We start from the raw sequence: 13,060 nt of genomic DNA, 5'->3' as shown, positions 1-13,060 counted from the left end.
AGTTCCAACTCCAGAAGTAGTTTGAATTGTTTTTATTCTTCTCATATATGTAGAATGGGTGTTTTTGATGGTAACGAAGGTAGCGTTCCTAAGATGTTCTCTGGTGATTTGCCTGAGTTGCTTGATAAATGTTTTATTTTAGGAACTTGTTAATTTGTTTTTGTTTGTTTCCTTCTTTGTCTGTTTTTAAAGAAATGCTGAAAGATTCTAATCAATAGTAAACAGGTTTCCCTAATGACAGACAATTATATTTAAGCAGTATAGTCTCTATTATATAGAATAAGCTCAAATTTTCTCAGGAAACAGATGACATTCTTCAAAGGAAAATGTCTGGCATTTTGTTGGTGAATGTACATTTATACTTAGGTAATTAGTGGTGTTCTGATTTTTTTTTCACCCAATGGAAAATAGATTCTCCTCTCATACATTCTGATCACAGTTTTTCCTCCCTCCACTCATTTTAGCCCCTCAGACCTTCCTCTCTTCTGGATTTACTTCCCTTCTTTTTCACATCAGAATAGAGCTGTCCTCCAAGAGACAACAACCAAACATAACAAAGCAAATACAATAAGACAAGACGAAATGCCTCACACTGCTGCTGGACAAGGTAACCCAACAAAAGGAAAAGAGCAAGTGAAAGATTCAGAGACATACCTGTTCACACTCCTAGAAATCCCACAAAAATAACAAGCTAACCACCACAACATGTATGCAAAGGACCTGGTGAAGACCCATGTAAGCTCTGTGCTTGCTCTTTCAGTCTCTGTGAGTTTCTATGTACCCTACTTAGTTTATTGAGTGGACCGTGTTCTCTCGGTAGCCTCCTCACTCCAGACTCTTAGAATCCTTCTGCTGCAGAGGTCCAAGAGGAGGGACCCAAAAGAGACCTTCAATTTAGACTCTCTTTCTGCATATATTTGGTTGTGTGTTTCTGCATCAGTTTCCATCTGCCGCCTCTCTGATGATGACTGGGCAAGCCACCAATCTATGAGTGTAGTAAAGTATTACTAGGAATAATTTCACTAATTTTTGTTAAGACCGGTCACGTTTGGGTCTATTCCACACCGTTGAGCTATCCAGTCTTTGCCTTCTGGCCACCCAGGCAGTGTCAGTCACGGGCTTCCTCTTGTGGAATAGGCCTCAAGTTAAACCAGGCATTGGTTGGCCATTCCTACAAGTGCTGAGTCACCAGTGTCCCAGCAGGTCTTACAGGCAACACAGATTGTCGCTTAGAGGTTCTGGGACTGGGTTGGTGTCAACATTTCTCTTTTGGTAGCATTCAGAATACCTTTCCACTAGAAAGGTAGAGGCTAGAAGCAGAGGTGAAAGTGCCATGAAGGTATCAGCTTGGCCTCTCCTCAGTGGCAAAGTTTTAAAAGTTTGAAAGCAAAAATCAGTACAGCAGGTACTAGTTAAATTTCTATAATTCTGTGATGGCATCCCAAAGCCCCATTGGATCGCTGTACTTTTTAAGGTCGGATTAGGTAAAGTTCTTGTCATCCATGTAAAGAAAGCATCCACTTGTCTGTGCTCTTTTTTTTTTTTTTTTTTTTTTTTTTTTGCATTTCCACAGAAAGATGTTCATATATGGTATACTTGGCTTACATGAAACGCTACAACGTTCTGATTTTTACCAGTTAAGCAAATTTTCTAGGATAGAACAGCAATCCTGCACATAAGGAGATATTTTTGGATTTAGACACTGAACCAAGCCACACATTTCATGAAGCGCAGCCTGTCCACGTGGAGTGAAAACGCACAGTCTCTGTGCTATGAAGTCCCTTAAAACGGAGTGAATTTGAAGAAGAGTCATGCAGTAAAGAGCATCTGCTTTACATACATCTTCTGTGTATATACGTGTGTAGATTCCAAGCCATGTGTGCTCTAAAATAGCCTCCTTATGCTAAGCAACTTGACAGTTGTTTACATAGGATGTGGAAACTAGTGGTAGCAAGAAAGAATTTAAAATTAATGTTTTTAATAAGATGGCCAACAGGATGATCTGAGGCTTTATTAAGGAATCCTAGAACGAGATAAGAGGGATTAATGGTGGAGAATTTGACTCCTTTGAAAGTAAAGCTGATAGTTCAGTCTACTATTTCCCAAGTTATAAAAAAGTTTTTGTTTCCATTACATTAACTCATTTTCTCTTTTGATAATTCACATGAAGGAATATATGTTACCCTTCCAGGCTTCAGATACTATCCTAAATTCAAGAAGCACAAGTGTGTAATCGTTTTTCTTATAGCATTTGCAGTTATTAAATATGTGCAAGTATAGAAGTACGTTACTCATAATCATAAAAGGCTTAAGGATGAAAAACAAAAATGAACAATCAAATAGAATAATAAAATATGCTGCAACAAACGTAGGCAGTGTGGCTCACACCTTCAAACTCAGCACTGTGAAGGCTGAGAATGAAAGATGGCTGTAGTTCAAGGCTAGCCTATGCCCTACGACAAAGCCAAAGCCAACCAGGGTTACACAGTATGATTTTATCTAAAAAAAAAAAAAAAAACCTGAAAAGTTTTGAGATTGAAAAAAGGAGGGGGGTAAGGTGCAGGGGCCATCCAGTCTCTGACATGAACTCAGTTGACTGAACTTTTATTTTCAATTATACTTTATTTACTTTGTATCCCCCCTCTAGTTCCCTCCCTCCTCCCCTCCCAATCCCTCTCTTCCTCCCCCTTCTCCACACACTCCCCTCCCCAAGTCCACTGGTACGGGAGGGTTTCTTTTTCTTCCTTCTGATCCTTGACCGCACTTTTATCACCTCTCCCTGGTGAGGTGGCCTTACTACGTCACAGAGGAAGAGGATCCAGACAGTCCTGATGAGGCCTGATAAGCTAGGGTCAGATAGTAGAGGAGGAGGACCTCCCCTATCAGTGGACTAGGAGAGAGACATTGTGGAAGGAGAGGGGAAGAGGAAGGGGGGGGACCTAGAGGAGATGGGGGAGGGGCTACAGCCTGAATACAAAGTGACTAAATTGTAATAAATAATAATAAAGAAAAAATTAAAAAGCGACACCTATCTTCAGTCTAAAATAAATTTCCCGGTAGTTGGCCATTGCTCTGAATCAGAAACAAGAAGATGAAATTGTTCACTGACGTCAAAAGAGAAAAGCAGTGTGGAGTTGGAGACGTTAAGGGGATTGACATCTTCATGTAGAAGAATTGTAGACTATGCAATGGACAGATTGAGGCCATTGTGTCTGGACTACAGTAAGAGCAGATGGCAAACTGAAGAAACAACTGATAGGACAGTTATGCCAACACATTGTAATGCTATCTTACTATGAAAAACAGTAAAAGGTACTACATGCACACAAATGTTAGCATGTAACCTGCTATTTCTTGAATCTATCCCATAAGACTAATTATGCTGGTCAGCTTCTGATAATTTTCTAACACCTCTTGAAATTTTTAAGCATATTTTAATATATTTAAACATTTATATCCATTATTATCTGGATAATTAGTATATATTTAGTAGCTCTTTTCCTGTTTTTTACTCATTTGTTTAACAAACTAATGCACATACTCATATGTTGTATAGATTACAACTTACTCATATGTGAGAAGATTGAAAGGAATAGTGTCTTGCCTTCAGAAAATTTATAGGTTAGAGTCAGAACACTTGCTATATGAATTTGAATTCACTTTTCTTTATTCTTGCCTTTTGAAATTTCTTTTTTTTTTTCTTTTTAAAAATTTTTATTATTAGTTACACTTTATTAACTCTGTATCCCAGCTGTATCCCACTCCCTCATTCCCTCCCAATCCCACCCTCCGTCCCTCCCTCCCTCAGCTCCTTTCTACCCCTCACCAAGTCCACTGATAGGGGAGGACCTCCTTCCCTTTCACCTGACCCTGTTTTATCAGGTATCTTCAAGACTGGCTGCATAATCCTCCTCTGTGGCCTAGCAGGGCTGTTCCTCCCTTGGGGGGTGGGGAGGTCAAAGAGCCAGCCATTGAGTTCATGTCAGAAATAGTCCCTGCTCCTCTTACTAGGGAAACCCACTTGGTTACTGAGCTACCATGGGCTACTACAGAGATACTTTTTTCCATTTAGTATTCCAGTTAACAAAAGGGTAGGACTATGGTCATTTTTGTCACTGTTAATAAAATATAAAAGTCTATAAGGTTCCCCAGACAGACAAAGCCAATGGAATATATGTGTGTGTGTGTGTGTGTTTGTATCAATGGTAGATAGATAGATAGATAGATAGATAGATAGATAGATAGATAGATAGATAGATAGACAGACAGAAAGACAGATAGATGGGAAACTTGGTTGGATCATTGTGAATGTTGAGAATGTTGAGAAGCTCCCAAACATGTCAATAAGAAGCTCAATGGATGTCAGAAGTGGAGCTATGGTCAAGACATAAGACTTTTGAAAAAGAGTTATCAAATCATCAATGCTGTCACTTTAAGTCTGATGCTAACATGGGAGCTGCTGAGAATCTTTAGGTCTATTTCTTAAAATTAGAAAAAGATTACCCTAGCTCAGAAGTAAAGAGACTGGAAATTCATCTTTCTTTTATATTGTTCTATTAACGTCCCTGTGAATTCCATCATGCCTATCCACAACCAGTTCTCAAAACATCATTCTGAACAAATGAAAGTCATCATATACAAGGCTAGTCTTGGAAAAGGAGAGTTGCTCTTTATTTCCATGACAAATTATGACACAAGTTATTTGTAATTCATCTGTATGAGATATTTTTATTTATTCAAATTATGGTTTTTATCACTGTGAATTCACATTTTTGTTAAAATAAAATGTCAATTATTATTTTTATTATATTATTATGCTCAATTATTGTCTTTTGTAAAGAGAATCTTTTACTCTACCCACACCTCCTTTCACTTACTCTACACTCTCATTGGAAATCCATTTCCTTCTTTTGCTTTTGTTTTATTTGTGGTCACACATTGGTTTTTTTTTTTTTTTCTCTAATTGATTATCTCACTTCTGGCTGTGATTCTATAATAACACCAGGCAATAGATCTCGTTACTCTGAATGAACAGCTAGAAGTGCAGAGGCCTCCTTGATGGCAGGCACTCATTCCACCAGGCCTCTGCCTGATGGGGACTGGTTTTCTTGTGTATACATTTCTCTTCTCTATATCTTTTTGAGAAGTACTTGGAGTACTTAAGTTAGTAGCCAAGAACTATAATAAAGCTCCAAGCCTTTCCTCTGGAATTAGACATGCTCTCCTTTGACTGCATGGCATTTCTTAAAGGGAATTTGTTCCCCCTTTTTAGATTTAGCTACTTAAGTTAGAAAATCAGATGTCACTTTGACTTTAGACCTTTGTCAGGCATCCTTCAATTTACCTTAACATTGCTGCCAGTCTCTGAGATTATGAGAGACCAGAATGGCATTGAGTATGTAAGGAATGCATTTTTCCCCAACTGATGAAGAATCTAATCATAGCTCTTTTACTGTAAATATTTCCCCTTATGAAACCCATTAAACTTTTAATTTTGAACTCAAATTTTTCTTGGCTCACCTAGGACTAAGATTTAATAAAAGACATTCTTCTAACTGTTTATGGAACATGAACTTTTTTGATCTTTATATTAGAAATACTTCGAGAGGCCAAAATGATCCAAGAAATACATGTAAACAGTCCAGTAATCTTTGGTCTTATAAAAATCACCCATCATCTTTATTGCCCCAGGAAATGTTATGGCTCTTATGTCAGCAAATCAGAGATTGGATAATTTTATTCTGGTCTCCTGGTACTCTGGCTTGAAATGGATATGAATGAGAGCTGATATGAGGAGATATAGTTTTTATTCAGATACTTTGTACTGTTCCTTATTTTGTAAAAGCTGTCAATTCACAGGCATCTGTCCATATAAATTAGAACTTTTTTTCCCTCTGCAAATAGTAAACAGCAACATGAATTTGGTTTCTACAAAGAACAACTTGTTCTGAGGACACAGGAGTGGTTTTGTAACTCAAGGGATAGCAGGGCAGACAACATTGGGAAGTTGGAAACCTTCCAAAAACTGCAAATCTGTCCCTTCGTTCTCCTCACCACTCCCTTGTGTGTGCTTCTTCCTGGGCATCTGCTTCCTGCTTGCCCTGCAGACCAGCTTGCCCTGCTACTCAGTCCATATGGAGCCAGAAGGCTTTCTCATTATGTGCTTCTCTTCCCTTTCAAGAGAATAACCCCAGCTGAGACTGGACTCTCTTATTCCTAACTCTAAATATCAGAGAAAGGTATTCTGCCTTAGCTTTATTCAGCTGTATCCATTTAGCTGAGCCCTGGCCTCAGGTACTGACTTGACTTCTGGGACTTGTCTGGTGTGCCAGAGTTTGGTCAGAACAATCCAGCCATCTAGGACTTAACATTATAGACAAAGAGTTAAAACTGTTAAAAAGAAGTGGGGATGATGGCCACAGCAAACCCAGCTTGAACAGATATGGAAATACCTGTCTCCAACATGTTGTTCCCACAGGTCCCATGAGAATGTGGATTAGTACTGTCTGATACACAACTATGTTGGCAGTATTATTTCTGGACTTTGAGTAATAATCATGTATCATTAATTGTCAGCTGTGACAGACATATGATTTGTTTGCTTTACAAAAATTGATGAGTTCCAATACACAACAGAATGCACAATATAGATGAAAAGGCCTTTTTGATGCAAACTGTTTTGTAAACAATACAATCAATAAATACATGTTCTGGAATTGGACAAAGCTAAAACATGAAGATATTTTTCCATTCCATCCTTTCAGTTCACACATATGCTATGAAGTGTGGTCTTATCACTATACCTAACTGGTCTATAATATTTATAATTATATGTTTTCAGCAATGTAACCCTTGAATATGAAACAATTACTTTGCCTTGACTCAGCTTAAGGACACATAATCTGTTGTAACAATGAAAAATATGCTTCTACCTGACCTGAATGATTACTTGAAATTACTCAAAATAAATGTTTGAGAATTTCAGAAGCAAAGTTGTATAAATACATATGTATTAAATAGAATATTTTATATAGAGTAAACATCAAAATGTATTCATTGTTTGTCATGCTCTACTAGGATCTTGAATATCTACAAAGGATCCTATTTGGCAAAGGCTTGGTGTATAGCCTATGGTAATAAGGAGAGATAAAGATTAAAAATGTGGGTAAGTGGAAGAGGGTTGGATTTTGTTGACATGCCCTTAAAGGTATATTTGAATCCTAGCTTCCTCTGTTTTTGTTTTTGTTTTTTTTTTTTTTCCTCTTCATTTCGTATCTGCCATGTCACAAGCAGGTAATGTTCATACAACAACTTCTACCCCCCCACACACACATTATACACTATGCTACTGTATAGAAAAAGTAGCAAGATTCAGGGATCACATACTAAATCCCCTGTAAACATAAGCCAATATATGCATTTTTGCAATTAAATGACTACCTCTAGTATTTCAATGTAATAATGCAAATCTTGGCCCATAATTTCACTGTAGAAAATTAGGATAATTGCCAATCTATAGACTATTGGATGACACCTGCTACAAATATTACATTAGCTTAGGTGATAAAATAATTCATTTTGCTTTAGGGAAAAACCTATTAGGATATTTATAGACAAGTATAGTCTAGTTTCTAAAAACCTGGCTTCTATTCATTTATTTTAAAAGTCACATATATTCAGGTATTTTACAGTTTCTTTCTTTGCAGTATGCTTTTTAAGCTTGCTCAATTTATTTAAATTTAATTAATCTTGGCAGATGGCCATTTTAACGAGTAGACATAACTTCTAGTAATAGTCCAAATTCATCTCATGTGTTAGGCATTTAAATTAGGAAAAATATTTCAACACAAATGTGTTGTGCCTCAAAAGTAATCACTGCTTTACTGAAAGGGATCATACTGCTGGTGAGAGAAAAAGTGACAGAAGTGGATTTCAAACTGCTTTAGAGACTCTACACATATATGTGTACACACACACACACACACACACACACACATATATATATAAAGAGAGAGAGAGGGAGAGAGAGAGAGAGGGAGAGAGAGAGAGAGAGAGAGAGAGAGAGAGAGAGAGAGAGAGAGAGAGAGAGACTTATATAAATATGCTGGCCACCTTGATGAAGGTGACACATATAGGGATGTGGCTGTTCTCACTGATTTACTTCGGCACCTTAACTTAGTGAATAAGCTGCCACTGCTCTTCTAAGCTATTTTAGCTTCTGACAAAAGGAGAATCATTGCGATGCTTTCCATGAGAAATGTGACATAGAGGCTCACGCATTTGAACATGTGGTCTCCAGTTGATGGTGGTGTTGGGAGAATTTACGGGGAGATGCGGCTTTGCAGGAGTGTACATTGGAGTCAGGCCTTGAGAGCTTGGAGTCTCACTCCACTTCCACCTCTTTTTCTGCCTGTGGTTACAAATGCAGTCTCTCACCACCCTGCTGCTCCCATCACATCTGTCTTGCTGTCTTGTTTCCTAACTCCCTGACTGTCAGTTAAAAAACAAACAAACAGACAACAAACAACTACAAAACCCTCTCTATTATATAGGGTTTTTTTGGGGGGGGAGGGGGTTGGGGGAGGCAGGGATCATCGTCTTTTATCAGGACAAAAGAAACTAACCCAGAAACTGACACCAGAAGGTAGAGTTTTACTGTGAAGAACATGACCATATTGTTGTTTTGAGAAATAGGAACGACTTTGGAGGATTAGACTAGAAAAGTAGTGGGATGCTATGAACAGGGCTTCCCTGACCGCCTCAGTAAGAGCTTGGAAGGCGTTAGTGCCAAAAGCTATTCAGACTCTGAAAGCCCATCTGGAGAGGTTTCAGAGAACTAGTAACATTTTATCATAATGATGGTAGGGAAGATGTCTTCTATGCCGATGATTTTCAAACCTTTCCCCACTTTGTCTTCTAATATTTTTAGAGTCTCTTGTCTTTCCCCACTTTGTCTTCTAATAGTTTTAGAGTCTCTTGTCTTATGTCAAGGTCTTTCATCCACTTGGACTTGAGTTTGTGCAGATTGATAAATATGAGCCTTTTTGCATTGTTCTATATGCAGACATCCAGTTAGACCAGCATTTGTTGAAGATGCTTTCTTTTTTTCATTATGTGCTTTTGGCTTCTTTGTCAAAAGTCAAATGCCTGCAGGAGTGTGGATTTACTTCTGGGTCCTCAGTTTGGTTCCATTGATCAAACTGTCTGTTTCTATACCAATACTATGCGTTTTTATTATAATTTTTCTGTATTATAGCTAGAAATGGATGTTGTTACTGCCAGAAATTCTCTTACTGTACAGAATTGTTTTGGATATCCTGGGTCTTTTATTTTAACACATGAAGTTAATGGTTGCTCTTCCCAGGTCTATAAAGAACTGTGTTGGAATTCTGATGGGAATTACAATGAATCTGTAGGAGTCATTGGCAGGGTGGGCATTTTTACTATGTTAATCCTACCGGTCGACAAGCATGGAACATCTTTCCATCTTCTAAAATCTTCTTTAGTTTCTTTCTTCAAAGACTTGTAATTGTTGTTGTACAGGTCTTTCACTAGCTTGGTTAGAGCAATACCAAGAACAGCACAGGCTCTGATATCAGTGATTAATAAATGACATGTCATGGACCTGAGAGGCTTCTGTAAATCAAAAGACACAGTCAATAGAACAAAACAGCAGCCTACAGATTGAGAAAAGATAGTCACCAACCCTATATCAGAAAGAGAGCTAAATTCAAAATATACAAAGAATTTAAGAAACCAAACATCAACATATGAAATAATCCAAATAAAAATTGGGTACAGAGCTACATTGAAAATTTACAACAGACGAATCTTGGATGGCTGAGAAGCACATGAAGAACTGCTCAATGTCCTTAGCCAGCAGAGAAAGGCAAATCAAAATCATCCTGAGATTTCACCTTACACCCACCAGAATGGCTAACATCAAAAACTCAACTGACCCAGAGTTCTCCCTCTTGACACTTTTTAGGTGTACAGATTTTAGTATGTTTATCCTATATTATATGTCTAATATCCACTTATGAGTGAATATATGCCTGCTGTGTCTTTCTGATTTTGGGATACCTCACATAGGATGATCTTTTCCAATTCCCACCATTTGCCTTCAGATTTCATGATTTCCTTGTTTTTATTTGCTGAGCAGTATTCCATTGTGGAAATGTACCACAATTTCTATATCCATTCCTCAACTGAGGGGCATCTGGATTGTTTCGAGCTTCTGGCTCTTACAAATAAAGCTGCTACAAACATGGTTGAGCAAATGCCCTTGTTGTATACTTGAGCGTATTTTGGATATATGCCTAGGAGTGGTATAGCTGGATCTTAAGGTAGCACTATTCCTAATTGTCTGAGAAAGCACCACATTGATTTCTAAAGTGCTTGTACAAGTTTACATTTCCACCGGCAGTGGAGGATGACTCTGGGTAAGATGTTCAATCCTCATTCAGAAAGGCAAAGAGGACGAATATCAGAAGAGGGAGAAAACAGGGAACAGGACAGGAACCTACTGTACAGGGCATCAAAGCCGATGCTGACACTTATAGCCAAACTTTTGACAGAGTGCAGGGAATCTTATGAAAGAAATGGGAAATAGTAAGAATTGCAGAGGACAGGAGCTCCACAAGGAGAGCAACAGAACAAAAAAATCTGGGCCGAGGGCTCTTTTCTGAGACTGATACTCCAACCAAGGACCATTCATGGAGATAACTTATAACTTATAACCATGTGCTACATGGCAGTTTAGTGTCCAAGTGTGCACCCTAGTAAGGGGAACAGGGACTATCTCTGACATGAACTGATTAGCCTGATCTTTGATCACCTCCCCTTCAGGGTGGTACAGCCTTACCAGACCACAGAGGAAGACAATGCAGCCACTCCTGATGAAAATTGATAGACTAGGATCAGAAGGAAGGGGAGGAAGACCTCCCTTATTAGGGGACTGTGGGTAGGGCATGGGTGGACAAGGGGGAGGGAGTGTGGAGTTGGGAGGGGAGGAGGGAGGAAGCTACAGGTGGTATACAAAGTGAATAAACTGCAATTAATAAAAATAAAAAAAATTGTAGGTTTCACAACAGGCAAAAACAAACAAAACAACTAAACTGACAACATACACTGGAGAGAATGTGGAGAAAGGAAAATGCTCTTCCATTGCTGGTGGGAGTGCAATCTTGTACAACCTCTCTGGAAACCAATCTGAAGCTTTCTCAGAAAACTGGAAATAGTTCTACCACAAGATCTAGATATTCCACTCCTGGGCATATACCCAAAAGATGTTCCACCATACAAGAACTTTTGCTCAACTATGTTCCTAGCAGCTTTATTTGTAATAGTGAGAAACAAGAAACAGCCTAGATGGCTGATGCAGTCCCCACTTCCCTTACAAAAGGACCCACATGAATCCTAAGCTACCTTGCTACATCTTTGTAGGGGACCTAGGTCCAGTTCCTGCATGGTCCTTGATTGATGCTTCCATCTCAGCAAGCCTCTTTGTGTTCTGGTTAGTTGGCTGTGTTTGTCTTCTTGTGGAGTTCCTGTCACATCCAAGACTTTTTCTCTTTCCTTCCTACTTTCCACAAGACTCCCTACTCTTAGCACAATGTTTGGCTGTGAGTCTCAGCATGTTTTGAGGCACTGCTGGGTAGAGTCTCTCAGAGGACACGTCTGACAGGCTCCTGTCTGCAAGCTGAGCAGAATATCATTAATAATTTTAGGGGTTGGCACTCTCCCATAGGGTGGGTCTTTGGTTGGACCAGACATTGGTTGGGCATTCCCTCAATCTCTGCTGTATCTGCTCTACCTTTATCCGTGCACATCTTGTATGCAGAAAAAATTTGGGGTCCAAGTTTTGGTGGGTGGGTTGCTGTTCCCCTCCAACTACTGGGATACTAGTCTGGGTCAAGGGTGTCATCTTCAGTCTCTATGGCCTCTGCTACTAGAAGTCTCTGTGTAGCCCTCATGTCCTCCCAGGAGCCTACCCAGACTCAGGTCTTCAGCTTGTCACAGCGATGTCCCCGCCATCAGCTTCTCTTTTCTCTACAGCCCTTCTGTCCTCTCTCCCAGGTCAGATCTCCAACCCTTTAACTCTCTACACCCGCCCTCCTACCTTATTTCCTCTCTTTAACCTCTACCTCTGTCTATTCTATCTCACTTTCCGAGTGAGGTTTATGCGTCCTTGCTTGGATACTCTATTTTACTTACCTTCTTAGGGTCTGTGTCTCATAGTATACTTATCCAGTACTATATGCCTAAAACCAGGATGCAAAGTGAATAAAAAATAAATAAGTTAAAATTTAAACAAGGGATTGATTTCTTTAATAGAGGAGACTTTTAGATAATCTAATATTGACCCCATCGTGTACTTATTAGTAATCACTCTCATGCAGGTCTACAGAAAAAGAAAGAAAGAAAGAAAGAAAGAAAGAAAGAAAGAAAGAAAGAAAGAAAGAAAGAAAGAAAAAAAAGAATAATTGGGGCAAAAAGAAATACAAAATGTGTGTGTGTGTTCACATGCTTTAAAAAATAAGACACTTACCACACAATCAAGGCATATGCTGGAAGTGAGACTGTATTCTGAATGAGGAAGTGACAGATTGTTCCTCTGCAATTCCCCAGAGCTGCTGCTAAGGCTAGGCAACTTGTGGCAGAGGAATCCGTGAGTGAAAGCTAGAGTGTGCACGAGACCCCTGGAACCAGTGTGCAAAAATGTGAAATTTAAGGCTGGGTTGCAGTGGAGACCAGAATATGCTGAGGGTCCCAGAGCCGTGAGACACGAACTAAGAAGAGCTGCAAATAAGCACTAGAGCCAGTACTGCAGAGAGAAATTCCAGGCAGCAGAGCTAGAGGAGGGTGCGAAGCTGTCTAAGCCTTTGGAGGCAGACACAGAGTTGCAAGATTTGGTGTTTTCCTTGCTACGTTTTGGTCTTGCTTTGGTCCAGTATTTCCTCATTTCACTACCATTTCTTTATGTTGGAATTGTAATGCGTATATTCAGCACCATTGTTGGAGGTATATAATTTGCTTCTGATATTACAAGTGGCTACAG

Source organism: Meriones unguiculatus, chromosome 12, assembly GCF_030254825.1.
Source record: "Meriones unguiculatus strain TT.TT164.6M chromosome 12, Bangor_MerUng_6.1, whole genome shotgun sequence".
NCBI classification, from domain to species: domain Eukaryota; kingdom Metazoa; phylum Chordata; class Mammalia; order Rodentia; family Muridae; genus Meriones; species Meriones unguiculatus.
This window is presented reverse-complemented; position numbering follows the sequence as displayed.